The sequence below is a fragment of the Nymphaea colorata genome, chromosome 2 (assembly GCF_008831285.2).
Source record: "Nymphaea colorata isolate Beijing-Zhang1983 chromosome 2, ASM883128v2, whole genome shotgun sequence".
Lineage (NCBI taxonomy): Eukaryota > Viridiplantae > Streptophyta > Magnoliopsida > Nymphaeales > Nymphaeaceae > Nymphaea > Nymphaea colorata.
This window is the reverse complement of record NC_045139.1, coordinates 12,078,666-12,095,519: the sequence shown is the minus strand read 5'-3', so window position 1 is coordinate 12,095,519 and position 16,854 is coordinate 12,078,666. Positions and strand designations below refer to the sequence as shown.

Below are 16,854 nucleotides of genomic sequence, written 5' to 3'. Positions count from 1 at the left end.
AATATAAGCATGAGCCCTGCTCCACATCTCCTCTGCATCAACGACAAAAAATATATATATATATATTTTCAACAAGTGGGTTAATGATATTTGTTTTCAATAGGCAAGTTAGGGTGACGTAGATTTCAATCAGTTTGGTTTTCAATTAGCAATCGACCCGCCTCGGTTAAACCTCATTAACTAAGTCCTTGCCCCAAGCACAAAGATTAACGTGCTTCTTAGCCAGGTAGGTAGATGAAGCTCTTAAATAGTTACTTGCAAGAGATGAGATGATCAATGATCGTACCCTCTTGATCTTCCAATTTCTTATGTGTCAGGAAGTATAATTCGGCGAGTTGGACATTTGACAAACTCAATAATCAATAGCTGCCATTTTTCAATCACACATCTTTCTTTTACCACAATATAGAGGATGAGGGCACTGATGCTCGCATATTCCACCTGTTCTACTAAACAATTAAGCATGGAGTGATTAAAATTAAGCCCTTGAACCAAAGAATTGGCAATACAACATCATATCTGATGTCACAAGGAGTAAGGATTGGTAGCCTCTGCTTTATATATATATATATATATATATATATAGTGACCATGTTGGCCATTACATGGAGAAAACCATCTTGACCATTGACCTTTGGAAGAAGAGTGGTTGAGAGAAAATAAGTGAGAAAAAAAAAGATTTAATATTTTAGCCATCTAAAATTAATTAGCAACATTTTTTATTCTCTCTTAGCTTTTCGTCTTGAAAGGATCAAGATGACTCATCATCGATATTGCAACCTAAGATCTGAGAGAAAGAGAGAGAGAAAAACAAAATTTTACCAAATAGTGCCTTTTAAAAATATTAATTTGGTTCCTGTAAAATTTTGAAATTTAATAAGCCCGTATGAAAAAAATTATCGGCCCAGAACGGAAAAAAAAAAAAAGAAGAAAATCGGATGGAGAGAGAAACTGTATTGGGTTTCCTGTGCTGTGACATGATAAATAACCAAATGGAATATACATGAGGTTGATGAGCAAGTTCCAGGCGGGAAAGCAGTTGAAATTTGCACTTCACGGTCTCCTAGGCGGGAAAGCAGTTGAGCTTCATGGTCGTGGAAGCTTTCTTTGTCAGTGTCAGTAGCACTTATCAAAGGCGTAACAAGGTTCATCTTTTTAATAGTTTTAATATTTCCTAGTAGTACTTTTCGAACTTCGTCACCAACTTCGTCACATTCTATTACTATTCCACAAACCCGCCCCTCCATTTTATTGGTAAATTATGTACGTACGAATAGGCTGGTAGGTAGCTAGTCATCATTTTGATACACCCATATCTAAGTTGAAGCAAACATCTTCTCTGCCATAAACACCCATATCCCAGGTTTAAAATGCTGCGGATTGGGAGATGGGTGAAGATTCTATCTCTTATTAGCCGGATAAAATAATCTTTCTACGCACCCAAAATCAGCTTAATCATCTTTTTCCCTGGTGGACCTTGTCCTTGATTCCCTGCACATTGAGTTCCTTAGATTCGCTATCCAGTTTCCAGTTTTTAGAAAATCCCATTTTTTCCTGGATTTTGACAGTTTATGTTAGCTATTTGTCCTAGCAATCAAGCAACCATTAAAGTTAGCATGTTCATGAACTCAAGGGGCCTTCACATAGAGCTTCTTGTGTTGTCCATCCGAGAGTGAATTTGAGCGTCCTTCGAACATAATCCATCACTAGGTCTGAGGGGATCTCAAATAAGAATTCGCGTCCGGTACCAAAGCTGGTGCAACAAAAAAAAATGAATGAAATAAAAGGCGAAAAGGGTGTGCGATCTGCCTTTCAAACACTCCCTTAGTATTGTAATTACCATCCATATGGCGTGGGTTGAAGTTGACGCTTTTGCTTTTACTTCTTTAGGGCGTGTTTGAATGATGGAGAAATGAGTTGAGCGAGATAGTGATACATGCTCTCTCACATCCCAAACACGGTAGAAGGTGTCCCACGACACTCTCCACTGAAAGCAACATGTTTTACATGAACCCCCCGCAATTTCAATGCACAGAGCCAACCCTTGGAAGCTGATGCCTCATTTCACCTTTCAAACGCGTTCTTGTTGCATGATGGCTAAATCACATGTTGCATGTATACCACGTTGGTTGCTTTGTCGGAAATAAACTCTTTGACGATATTAATGTCATGATCTATTTAGTTTAATTAAAATTGTAGGCACAAGTTGTTGCACAACATGTCGTTTATTATGGTATTCTACATACGACGGTCCAATGCAATGAAATGCAATAATGAAATGCTACAATCAACCTAATACAAGTGGCAAACATGTCGTTTATTATGGTATTCTACATACGACGGTCCAATGCAATGAAATGCAATAATGAAATGCTACAATCAACCTAATACAAGTGGCAAACATGTCGTTTATTATGGTATTCTACATACGACGGTCCAATGCAATGAAATGCAATAATGAAATGCTACAATCAACCTAATACAAGTGGCAACCATTCCTACTGTCGTTACTTCTTGTAGGTGGAATGCCATAATACCCAACTCACAGTATAAAGTGTTGACAGATGAAATTTTTAAAGAGATGATCAAATACCCCATTCCTGCTAATATAAATCATGTAGATCATATGGACGTAGTTAAATAAAAAAATAACAAACAAAATAAAGGAACTAAAACATAGCTGAATGGTGCATAAAACTTGCTCCACCTTTTATTGGTGCTCTCCCTCTCTCTTTACCTCTTTTGTCCCAAGAAGCATAGTATAACTTTATGTGCCAAAAACATGAGATGAGACATGTTTGTTCTTCAATTCCAATAGATGATACTCTTTATTGAGAGAGAACAAAGGAGATCTCTCTCTCTCTTTCTCTCTCCATCTAAAAGGCTGAACTCTCTCTCTCTCTCTTTATTTTTTTTAATATATATATATATATATTTACAAGAATTTATTTTTTTTTTAACTAAAACCGTACCTGGACTAAATCGGTGGGCCAAGCCCAGCTCTAAATCGGGCCAGTCCGGCCCCATAACTGTAAGTTTATGGCGTCCACTACGAGGTTGCCACTACTAGTGTGTGACCTAACACGGGCTCTTGCCCTGCTCCGACCCACACCCAGCCCATCTGTTTAAGGCTTTTGAATATTGGAACCACTAATTAACGCCTGCATCGTTATTAAAATAAAGCACATATATATTATATGTATGTATATATATATTAATATTTTTTATCATGGAATATAATCCAATAAGAATTAAGAAGTGCTCCCATTGGGCTGGGCACGCTTTCCCACGTCAATTCTTCTTTTTTAAGTGGAACATGTTCTTTGCACGATCTTGCAGAAAAGAATGAGAGGGAGATACTAAAATGGAGCTGCCAAAATAAGGAAGGTTGATTGCATTTAATACGAACCCGTTTTACTAGTTGTTAAAATAATGGCATTGTGTGGGAGCTCGAGGGCGAAGGCATCCCCATCCATCCTGCCAACCCCATTGCCTCTTGGATTTGAAAAATAACCACAAGAATGTAGGGAACCGAGACTTTTTGGTGTCGGTGGCGTGACTAACAAGAACTGTTCAAAGACCCCAAGTAACCAATGTGTTTTTTTCTTACATATTGTCCACTCATGTACTTTTATTTTCATTTATGAAGTCATTTTCTGTCAAATTTACTTGTATTTTAAATTTACAATATAATAATTTTTATGTAAGCTTTGGATAAAAAAAAGGCTTCGATTTTATATTAAAATTGTCGATTTTAATAAAATTATGATTTCATCATCCAACCAGATTGAGCTGTGTCCACACATTTGTATTACCAAATGCTCTCTAAATCCAACAACTATCTAAAGTAGTAAGGGATGGAGACTCACCATCCCATTGAAAGCCGAAGTCACACCCCCTTTTGGTGCCTCGAAGTGCAGTTTTTATTGTACTTCAATTTGCACAGTTGTAGGTGGAGAACCTCTAGACCCAGCTTGACAAATTCATGCCCGAGTATAGACCCCGATGCCAGGATCACTCGTGGCTAACTAAAAACAAATTATATTTACAAAATTTATCCCCGCCGAACAGCAACCTCGGCTTAATAATACCCTAGGTCAAAGATACAAGAGAGTTTTATCTGTGCCCAAGGTTTCAATCCTACTACAGCGCTAAGGGGATCAATGCTTATACAAACGTGAGCGATACAATTTTAGCTCTCACAACTCACTCAACATTCATTCACAGACCATCCATACATTCCCTAGAATGGCCGAACCATGTCCTTTCCCTTTGGTGGTCTGGCTACCCGCAGCCGTGTCCTTGGCAAGGTGCCGTGGAGGGACTACCGACAGTAGCAAATGGCTAAAGCCTGGTTTAGAAAGCAAGTGCACCCAATTACCCACGTTCTATAGGGTGGTTAGAAGTTACCTAGCCGACGAGAGATCGGCTTGATCAGCAAGTGATCAGAGAGAAAACCAGTGGCAAAGCCACTCTCAGATATTTCAGCAAAGAGTTGGAACGGAGGCTAGGCCCGCCTGGCCTAGGACTACTTGTGGACTGGTGAAAGCTGGCCGAGAGATATGGAGAGTCTCGGCAAGGACGGGCGACAGCACTGGGAGCTGCCGGTGACACCAAGTGGATGGAGCGAGCTGCTGTAGGCCTCGGTCGGCCGAGAGAGAGGGAGAGCAATGTGGTGGAGGAGCGCCTGGATGGAGGCAGGGGCTCAGCCCACCTGGCCGAGGTCACCTTGGCGCCTGGGAGGATGTTCGGTTGAAGGTTGCAGCAAAGGAGGCTGCAAGATGGTGTTGTCGGTTGTAGTGGAGGTGCTGGACTGATCACGTGCAATCCTTGGAGAAGAACCTAGCTAATGGACTCAAGGGGTCAAACCGAGTTCAGAACAAGGAGTGAGCTCGGTGTAGGTTTAGGTACGCTTGGTCTTGGTAAAGTGGGTTAGGTCTGGTTGGAAGATTTGGGTCCTTTCCCTGGCCTTCTTATTCCCGATTCCCTCACAGATAGTGAAAACCGAGATAGGCTAGGTCTGGTTGAGTGAGCTTGGTCTGTGGTGTGAGCTCGAGTGGACTCATCCAAGTAAGTTTAGTCAAGGTAAACCTAGGTGGTTCGGTGGTGGGTTTGATTGAGTCTAGACTGGTGGTGAGGTTAATGCAAAGGGGTCGGTTATGGTTTAGAGCTAGGTGAAGAGAGTGTGGAGTTAAGGCTACGAGGGGTGGTCTTGATGATTAGGAAGGGTTAGGCTAAGAGGTGGTTACTAATGACAAGTTGGTGGGTGATTAAGAGAGGTTCGGGCTCGTGATGGGATTAGAGGTCGGTTACAAGGATTGAAGGGGTTAAGGGTATGCGAAAGGCTTCCTAGCTACGAGATATGAAACTTACCTCTTTAATTCTCAATGATGGCAAAGTGGCATGTGCAATGAAGTGAAGGAGGTGCTGGCCCGTGTGTTGGAGATGAAGGGGAGCTGGAGTGCTGGATGTGTGCCACGTGGATGATGGACGGTTGAGATTGAGAGGCAATAGGGAGAATTGTAAATCCCAGCGTTAAGTCGAGGAGAACAAAATAGAGCTGCTGCGTGTAACGATCGCTGCTCGCTTCCTTTTCTTTAAGAGCTTAGGAGGTGAAATGACTGTTGTGCCCTTGCCAATTAAATTCCAACTTAATGTCAAATGATATTGACCATGGGCATTATGGAAAAAATCTGGATTTGTTTGGACTCCGTCGGGTTTCACCAGAAAAGAAGCAACGTTCGATTTTCTGGCGCCGTTAGCCAACTTCCGTTCGAGAGCTGGTTCTCTGCCGTGGATGGATGAAATCGCCTAAAAATTGGCTGGAAGATTGCTAAGATTGAGGCGATGCTAATGGAATCAATGAGAGAGTAGAATTGGGCATGGTTTGCATCAGATTCTCACGCAAGTTCTGACCAAATCACTGGTCTGTTTCTCCTTGCCGTGAACACGATTTTGCTTGTTTCTGGTATTTGGTTAAGGGGAATCTTATCTTCTCTTCAACAACAACTTCACAATTGGATTAGAATTGGATTGCTGCTGCCGTGGACGTGATTTCAAGTCGATCCACCGATCAAATTCGCTGAACTCTGATTGGTCTTCTACCAATGGAATCTGACGAGTTCTCTCGGTTTCTCACCTTGAAAACAGCCCGTAAGAAGAACCGACGTCGATCCTCCTTTCCAGCGATCTCTCTCTCTGTTTTTGGTAGAGATTAAGAGGCCTACTAGGGATGATTTCAACATGTTCTTTGCTCCGCTCGAGTAGGGAAGGAGCCGGGAGATTTAACGGCACCAACCTCGTCTCGCGCAGCCGGAGTCTCACTCTTGGGTACTAGGCGACTAGAGCCATGTGTCGCTCTCCTCCAAGCCTTCTTATCTTCTCTAGCCTCTAATTCCTTTCGTGTTTGAAGGAATTGCACTGAGAGAAGACTACAAATCAGTTGAGGAAATTGTGCGTAGGATGAAGATGCTCCAAGAGGATTTCCGGTGGCCTCAAGGAACATCTTCAAGCCTGTCGTTCTTCAACCAGAGCCACGGGTTGAAGCTTGGAACCCCGATCACCGTCGGTCACCGGCGAGGGATAGAGAGAGGCAAGAGCCAAATTTCACACGAGAATTTCAACTTTGATTCATAGATTGCATAATAAAAAAAGGCTTACAAAAGCGTTTAAGTACTGTAAATAAAACCGGTTCGAACATATAAACGGATACTTTTGTTGAAATGAAACGACTCAACATTAAGCAAATACATAAAGGGAAATGAACCGAGACGAGATGTCTCAAAGAGCTAAAACCCTTCCAACCTTGTGAGCTCGAGGTGGCGACTTGTTTGGGTGCCGCCCAGACTCGGTAAGTATCGAGTTAACCTCACCCGTGAGGGCTTAGCTATATAATTTGTCTAAGTTAGGCCTTAAACTATCACGTTGGACGCGGTTGTAGGACTAGTCTCTAGGTTCAAACTTGTTTCAGCCGGGTCTATCTCTTGATCTTCCTTGAAGTCTTCGGCCCTCTGTCCATGTTCGGCTGTTGATGCTCCACCCACACCGCCCGCTACACCAACTTCATGATTGTCACTAGCCCCCCTTGGTTTCTCTACGCCTTCTATCATGACTGCCGCAAACCTGGTCGAGGAAGCTTGGTCCTCTCGGCCATTGGGTAGAAGGTCTCCATCAGTTGTGATCCCCTTATTATAACATAGAAAGTTGACATCTAAAGGATTCAAAATAGAAACCGACTATCTATCAGCCCCTGTCCTCGTTAGTTGTGCCAATCCCCTTAGTGACCAACAGTTTTAAGTTATTGATTTGCACTTCTTTCATGGTGAACATTGACTGGACGCGGTTTTGCTATTCAATACAGGATAGGTGCAAACTCTAATATGTTATTATTGGGTAGATCATGTTGACCTGATACATGATGCATCATGGCTTTGCTTACACGTAAGCCAAGCAAAATCTTGTCTGTTAAAAATATAGCCTAGGGTTTGGGCTCAAACCAAAGTTGATGACCATGCCAAGCCCATCCTACCTTGACTTGATGGGCGAGACCAAATATTGGCGCAGGCCAAAGTTGGTGACTTGTATGCCACTTGTACACAACAACCGCCATGGGGTGGACCCTCTTATCAATATGTGAACTTTCAATATTGACCTTTGTGATGAAAATAAAGTATAATATACATATTTACTTTAATGCCCCAATATGCATGGGCATAACCAAATATTAACATGTGTCTTATAGTGTATGAGATCACGAAACGGAGAGGACCAAATAATGCATCCTATAGTGTTTAACATATTGAAACAGGCAGGACGTTCTATAGCGTCTGACATAAACGATAAGGTTATAAGATAACGAAATGGGTAGAACGTCCCATAGCGTTTAAGATAACGACAAGAACATGAGATAACGAACCATGTCATATAGGGTCTGAGGTAACGTCGAGGGTATGAGATAACAAAATGAGTCTTATAGCATCTAAGATGATGACAAAGGTATGAGATGACGAAATGGGTCTTATAAGGACATGGGTATGAGATAATGAAATGGGTCTTATAGCATCCTAGATAATGACATGGGTATAAAATAACAAAATAGGTTCTATAGCATCTCAGATAACAAAGGAGTCTGAGATGATGAAGTGAGTATGAGATAACGATAAGATATGAAATAACGAAAATGGCGAAACAAAGACACTTCTTCGCGGCTTAGAAGGATATATTGGTCATAACGACTTGAAATGACATAGTCAATCCCACATTCGCCAATCGAAACATTCTTGACTAAGTAAATTCTTTGGCTGCCGATCTCGATTCTATTATCAAATCTCAAAACCTTTGGTCACCACATGGCAGCATCACAAGCGTACATGAAACTTTCGTGCATAGGGGAGCATATATAACCCGCTTCAAAAAAAGCATGGGTGGTGTACTTGTTTTTTAAAATTGACCAATCCCTCTAACGAAACTGTGTAAAGGTTCGACAAGCGAGTCACCCTCTATACTCTAGTGGCCTTCGAGAATGTTGGCCAAAACTTTGAAATGCAAAGAACTTTCAATAAGCTGGCATAAATAAGCTTTGATCGGATAGAGTTGGCAATGAGGATAACCAGACCGATCCTTGCCAGTTATGCTATATAATGTCATGATTCATGCTTTTTTCTTTTTGCTGCTTTGTTTTGGAAGAAAATAATTTTATAATTGGTAAAAAAAAAAATCTTGAGAAGTGATAAACGCTGAGGTTAGGACTTGATTCTACATCTCTACCTTCACCATTTCATCTCCTGCCATACTACCATCTGTAAATTATGTTTTTACTTAAGTTGAAGGCATATTCTCGTCAAGCATCAACTATTTTACAAATTTAATATAATGGAGACTACCAATTGGCTTGTCTTTTTTTTTTTGGGTTAATTGTTATGTAAGAAAGATGAGTATTTTATATTGCCACCCAATAAGAGATCCGAAGTCCTCACCTTCTACCATTCTCCATAAGATACCAATCCTGCTTTTGGACTCTTGGTGTGATGCTCCTACCATGTTTCAATTTGCATATCAGTGCTTCCTTTTGTAGTACAAGAAGTTGATGTGCTAATAACTCGAAAAACAGAATGACCACCTACTATCCTCCGTCCATTGAGCCTGTCTTTATTTATTGTTAGCCGAACATTTTTCCAACTACCAATTGTGACTCTTTAATGCACCGAAAACGCTCCCAACTTTTTACCAAGGTGAAGACTCTCCACATGCTATGGACACAGCATTCATACAATTTACCTCAATTAGGTGGAGTAAAGCCCTCGTAAGCACTAGCACGGGCAATTGTGGCTCATTTGATGTAAAAGCAGTGTATAAAAAAATGGTAAACTTATTTGTATTTACAAAAAAAAAGCCATTTAATGTTTGATTACAAATAACTGCTTAAGCTCATAAAATATTTTGCAAATACATGTTTATAGATAAAAAATAGAAAAGTTTATTTGAAAAACCATTTTATCTCATATAAAAAATTAGAATACCTTCGATAAAGAAGTTATCACAAATTCACTTTTCTTTTAGTGAGTCCTCTACAATTTCACTTTCCCTTAAGTGTCATCGTGGGCACAAAGGAAAGTGAGAGACGTGAAATTATAGAAGTACCAACTCAATAAACGTGCTTTATGAAAAGAAAAAATATTATAAGGCTAAAGTAGGTTTATAAAGTATTGTTCCATGTTTTTGTTATGAAGCATGTCTTCGTGAATTATATTATTTTATAAAGACAACGTTTTTTTTGTAATTTCCTGAATCATGCCAGTTTTTCATAAACATATTAATGTTAATTATCCGTAAGTTTTCAAAAAGAAATTTCTATGAGTTCTAATGATCTTTTTTTTAAAAAAAAAATTGGCTAAAAAATGATGCAAGCGATTTGACCCTTTAAATGCATTCAATACAATGTGCTAATTAAGAGTTCTCAAAGGCCATTCGAGCTTGTTTGCCAGGTGGAATATTATGTATTGTTTTGTGAATCTGGCCTAAAGAATGAGGAAGATTCATGGAACATCTTAATTTTTTTATAAATCCACCTCAATTTTTTAGGTAGATTCAAGAAATAATTACCAAAAGTTTCGTTTACCAAAAGTGCCCTTAAAGACTATTTGACAACAATAACTTCTTGTTAGTGTCTTATGAATCTGCTCTAAAAATAGAACTTATTCATAAAACACTTGTTACGGTGTTCTATGAATGCTCTAAAAATAGAACTTATTCATAAAACACTTGTTACGGTGTTCTATGAATGAGCCTCATTTTTTAGGGCAGGTTTCATAGGTGCTAGTAACTGCCAACAAGATGTAAGACCTTCAAGCTAAATGATGTCAAGGGTAAAAGTGAAACATGTAGAGTGAGTATGTCTTTTGACATGCATAACCACATGTTTAATGTTCTAACAAAGAAAGTACATAGAGAAAGGTTAGGTCTGACTACTAGATATCACAGCTAAGTTTTTCTTTCCCCTTTTCTTGAATGCTTCACTACTGAGCTGAATAGAGAAAAAGGCGGGGCCCTTGGATATATATATATATATATATATATATATATATATATATATATATATATATAAAATCATAATTGTCCATTGATGATCACCGGTTACTCACTCAATAAAGGATGAAGAGATATTTCTTCCTTCTCTTTGTTTTATTGTTTTCAACATGCATTCAACACCATAGGTTGTCCAAAATTTGCATCACAATTGTCCAGTTGTCCTTGACAATAAAGTTGTCAACAACCCATGTGCAATCATCTTCCCTGACCTACAGAATTGGGGATGCACAAAAAAATTTCCATTCAACTTTTGTCTCCTCTAAATGCTTCAGATCTCGAATGGAAGATATCCCAAAGATGCCGAAGCCACTTTCCCTTTCCCCCTACCCTCACGGTCCAGGATTACTTTAAGACCTGGATCCAGTATGAGTGCTCTGTCATTTTTGAATGCATGAAGCGGTCGCCAATCTTAAGTCCATTTGCATCTCTGCTCCCTACCATATTCCGCATCCAAAGTTTTAGCTCGAACTTTAAGTCCTTCTAGGTAGGCCCAGCCCTACAAGTGAGGCCAACAAGCTAAGGAAAGCATGTTCAAGCTGCTCGATTCCATAAGTTGTAGTAGTAGCCGAAACTCAGGTTGTATTTGTCATTTAATAACCAACATAGTGTGTTAGGGCTTATGTCATGAATCATTTTGTCATACCGATTTGGTCCAAGCTTCAGGTTTAAGGTTCAAAGTGCTACTTAATGTTCACAATATTGTATAAGCAAATTTTAGTCCTGAAGCCATAAATTGATTTTTTTTTCTCATCAGTTTTGTATGAATTAACCCACTTTTAAAAGCAGGCAAATGGAAAATAAGTTGGCCTAACAGATAGAAGCATATATTAGGAAGCACATTTAATACAAACACAACAATATATATATATATAGGTAGCTATCAAACCCTTGGTAACTACTGCTTTTATGTGCAGCCTGATGCATGGGACATGTAAAGGGCTGCATGAATGGATGGAATGCCAGAGGAATCCAATATATATATATATATATATATATATATATATATAGGTCTTTTTCTCTCCCTACCATGGCAAACTAATACATTTTTTTTTTTCAAAGGGGCATTGGTAACCTAAAATGCTTTCAAAGGGTAAGACATTTACAGTTGTATGGTCGAAGGATAAAATACCTTAAAAGAGAAGTTGAAAGGTTCCATGTGGGGGTTTTTAGTATTCTAGTGGTTAAGTGATAACAGGAGCATGTTTGGTAGATAACATAAAGAAAAATGTATGAACTAATAGTAAACAATATAAATGCCCCATCACTTTTCTCTCGTTGTTATTCTCTCAATCACTGATATGAAAAAGAATGAAAGGCTGATATTATTCTATACCTGTCTAGTGTGCAAGTGTCTAATTAAGCCCATCCTTTTATTTCAAAACACTAAGCAAATAGCCATAAGCAAGGGTCCCCAAGGGGATCGGTACGACAGACATGACAGAAGGCAGTTCTCATTTCAAATCCCTTGAGCATCGAGTTATATTACAAAAGAGAGGGTCATTGATGTGCAAGTTAAACGCGAAGGATAGTACTTTAAGGCATGAAAACCAGTGGGAAGAGAGGTTGGGTGGAACTTCAGCTCTCTTCTTAGGCGAGGAATGAAATATTTCTCCTACTCACCTAAAAAAATGCCTACAATCGAAGAGAGAAAAAAGAATTGATCTCATTAATCTCCTCTCTCTCTCTCATTTTTCTTTTTCATTGTGGGACGACTGTCTTGGAATATATACCCACTATTAAATATATATTAGATGCCAAAGAAGAGGTAAATTTTTTGGCATTGTGCCGTCTACGAATCTGCTTTTAACTTGCACCGAAATTCTTTTTGACAGCCCGTCATCAACTCCTTCCAAAAATTTCTTGTGCAGTTGATGAATGTTAAGTGCACACGTATACCCTCCAACCCTGATCCACCTACGCTTCTTAACTGCTTCAAGAAAATGACATCCAAACGTCGCGCTTTGTATCTTTACTTACTGTAAATTAATTAGCTGTTTCTGCGTCAAAAACGAGAGAAGAGAGAGAGAGAGAGAGAGGTTCCATAAATTGAAAGGTTGATGAAGTTCAAGAGCTAAATTTGAAAAACAGGAAAGGAAAATTAGCTTGGGAGAAGAATCGTAAGGGCCTGCCTTGGAAGCAGTTTTTGTAACTGCACATCTACAAAATAAGTAAATTAATAAACAATTGTCATTGTAATACTGGTTGCAATAGAATAGGTATCACTGTCATATAGCATCTCGGTATTGACATTTATATGCTTTATAAAATGTATTTATTTGCAGAACACTCTTATTTACATGAATTTAAGAGGCCACGTTTTTCATGTTAACAAACAAACTTCCTTGACGCTTCTTATTTATCATACTGACAATTTATTTATTATGACCACCTGAACTTGGTTAATTACATAGCATGTGAATGGATATTAATTTCCATCAACGTGCATTTAAGCATGATTTACATCTTTAAATCAAATTAAAATCAATTTGAGCATTTAGCTTCAAGGAGCATAGCATAGTTGGTCGGGCTGGCGAGCGAGTGAAAGTTCAGTCATGGTCCGTTTGATTCTCATAGAAGCCATTCATCCGAGCACAACACTTTAGTTTGATTCCCATGAATGCTACTCCTTGAACACAACACTCTAGTTTTCCAGATATGATCCTAGATGCAGAAGCAGACCCTTATACCATGATCAAACCAAAAGCTAGACAAAGAAACATAATATGAAGAGAAGGAAGGAACGCTGGCCATGGCTACGAAGAATTTTGCAGAAACAATGTCATGCCACGAGTTTCCTTCACCTTTCCCAACCAAAAAACAAACTACAATATTCCAAACAGATCTGGAACACACTAAACAATACGAGCACGATGAGACGTAACATAGAAAATCAAGATTAGGTAGCAAAGAACCGACAAAATCAGAAGGGAAACCAACAAAAAAGAGAAACAGCTTACTAATTCTATGCATGATATATGCATGAAAGTAGAAAACCTAAACTACTATGCATGCAAGAAAGTGTTTTACAACATGGGATACAATGAGAAGATTTCAATAAACACTCCATCATCTCCATGCCCTGTGCTTGATGAAGCTCACAACGTACGCACGAGAGGGAGATATATACAATAAGAAAGCAGACTTGTGGTTGAAAAACGAGAGATTTGAAGAGACAGACATGTTTGCGCTTGAAGAAAGCTTGGGCTACAATCGCTGATCCCAAAGATGACGATTAGGGATGTACAATGACTCAGGCTCGATTCCAACTCACCTGTGTAAGCTCGACTCGAGCTTATCTCCTTTTAATAAATGAGTAGTGCTCAAGCTTGAGTTAAAACTCAAATTATAAACAAGTCAAGTTCCAAACTCACAAGCCCGACTTGTTTATACTCGACTAGGCTTGTGTCTTCTCTATCTGTTACACTTCAGGGGCATATTGATATTCTTTTTATGAATTTTAACACATTTTTTGGTTTTTTTATTTAAAGAAAAAAAAATACATGAATCAAATGACACGAGCTTAAATGAGACGAGCTCAAACTTGCCTCCTCAACATCCAATGCATTACCGGTAATTAAACCTGATAAGATAACAGTTACAACAAGAAAGGTAACTATTTGGGCATGCAGAAATGTTGGCACACCACTATGCCCTTGATCTTGTATAACCCAGGTTTATGTGTCGATGGAACCTAATATGGTAGCACATTTTTAAGTACATATGCACTTGAAACTTTAACTTTGTCGATAAAAATGTTGGCCTAGTTTGATGCACGATGCCCACTTCAACTCCATTTAATATGTAATAAGATAATTCTTACCGCGTAAAAAATTAAGCGTAAAAATTTGAATTCCTTTATGGAGCGTTTGATAGCCTTAGTTTGAGAGAGCCCAGGTGATCTCAGATTATTGGGAATCTCTGGTCCATGGATTTAAGGTCAGACTCCCCTCTCCCATCCATATTATTGGGAATCTCTTATCCATGGATTTAAGGTTAGACCCCCCCTTCTCCCATCCGATCTCAACTTTGAGGTTCCGGCTATAAACTAAGGAGTGTTTGAAGGTTTGAAATTTTGATTCAAGAATGAAAATTCCAAAATCGTAATTCCTCCTCAAACTGGAATGGAACCAACCAGGTTTTAGTTTCTTAATTCCGAAAACAAAAATACTTAGTTTGTTGAATAATTTTAATTTCTTAAAAAATAAGCATTTTGATTTTAAAATTTCATAATTCTAGGTATATCAAATGCCCCAAAATATAATGGTAAACTTCTGTATTTGTTTATATTATGAATCCTACATTAGAGGGATTTTAGGACAGCTTCATACTTGACATAAGAGGCTATTTGCTAACGGAAATATTAAGGCTTACTTATATCTAGGATATCTTGTGTTGTGTAACCCTTTTGTGTCAACAAAACATTTTACAATGTTTTTATTGCCCCCTCAAAAAAGCCTTTCCTTTTAATTTAACTTAACCACGTATTAAAAATATTAACGTATAATTAAGATAGTCTGCCAGAGATATTTCAATTATTTTCTTTGTCAATTGTAAGCATGACTGATTCAATGAATCTTCATGTTTTCTCAAGCCAAGTGTTGTCATGTTTTATTAACTATTTTCTTTTATAGCTAAAATTTTATAAAAGAAATAAATTAGTTTGATAAGAATCCATTAGATGGAAGCTGTCACATTTTGGCTGCAACGGAAACATCTACGTAACTTAAGAAAAATTTCAAGTTAATTAATCTGCGGTTGCCTTTCGGTCTGTGGCCCATAATATTAGCAAATGCTCAGCTATATCCAAATTAGTTAGTTTTTGTTAGTTAAATGAAGTTTTTGATTGATGCTAAAAAAGGTAATCAAAGGAAGGCAATTTCACAACGTGTTAGTTGTATTGATCATGTTAAGTTTACATTAAATTCATCACCTTTTAGGGGGACGTTTGATGGTTTGTAATTTTGATTTTAAAATGAGAATTGCAGATTCCTTGTTCCTCCCTTCTCGCTTTCACATAACCCACGGCCTCCGGCCTAAGTCACCTAGGTGCACCCTTTTTGGCCTTGCACCCTCGTCGACGCGATGCGGGTGCAGGTGCGCACCCAAAGTGGTCAAACAAGTATCGGGTGCGGTTGACCGCACCTGACTAAAATTGTCCTTTTCTGACTCGCACCCAACTCGCGTTTGACCCGAGTCGGGTGCTATCAAATGTGAGCCGGTCTATTTTCGTCTAATTTTTAGGGTTTTTTTTGAATTTTTAACAAAGTTGACCTTGACCCTTGCCGCGTCTTCCTCGCCCCTTCTAGATGTGCTTCGCAATATATACTAAAAAATTTTGTTACTGAATTTTAAACTGCTACTACTGCTTTTAGCTTGCTATGCAATCTAAAATAAATGGCAAACTTGTATGTTCTTTTAGTTTTCGCTAAAAATGAAACTGATTCAACTACTTAACATGAGCTTGATTTTATTGGAATGCTTATTTTCTTGGTCTTCAAACTTTCAAAACCATTGGGTGGAGACTAACTGAGTTAATTTTGATTTTTGTATATGAACCATTTGTGTAAATTAATGTGTATTTGTGTAATGGTGTTATTAAAGTGCATGTGCATTTTTGTCCGTTGATTGAAAGTATCTTATACAGATTATCTATCCTATTTTTAAATTTGTTATATTTAAAATTTTTTATTTTGAACATTAAAAGTAAAACCATAAAAAATAACAATATTAATAATAATAATAATAATAATAATAATAAAATACTCTCGTCCCACCTTACTTAAATTTTTTGATATGGGCCTCTGACCGACTCTAGGCTCCATCTCGACGGACTACTTCTCTGGCTTCCCCAACTCTCTCACTTGTTTTTTCAATGGGTGGAAAACTCTACGGATCTTGGCCGCAGCTCACCGGCGGGCCCGCCCAAGCTCCGGCCGAGATGGGTTAAGTTTTCCACCCATCTTCTCTGAGGACAGTTGGGGAACAGGAAGAGGCGGCCGCTGGTGCCGTTTCCTGATGCCGGCGGGCCCGCGTGGCCTCTCTCAGGATGGCGAAGGCCCGGCAAGCCTGCTGGCATCCGGGAATGGCGCAAGCGGCCACCATTGTAGAGGAGGGGTTGGGAAAGAAAGGGAGGGAGGGAATGGTCAGGGAGAGAGAGTGGAGTGTACCAAAAAAATATAATAATAAAAGAAACAAAAACCTAAACAGCTTGAAAGCAGTTCCATCTAAGTCAGACATCTCTTTGATAATATATATATAAAATGGATG

General features: G+C 38.8%; 1 non-coding gene across 1 annotated transcript; it reads right to left on the bottom strand.

The window, feature by feature from the left end:
* Positions 1–53: 53 nt before the first annotated feature.
* On the bottom strand, positions 54–207 carry LOC116249413 (U4 spliceosomal RNA). The gene has a single exon (XR_004171179.1). It is a non-coding gene; the product is annotated as a U4 spliceosomal RNA (small nuclear RNA).
* Positions 208–16,854: the final 16,647 nt, after the last annotated feature.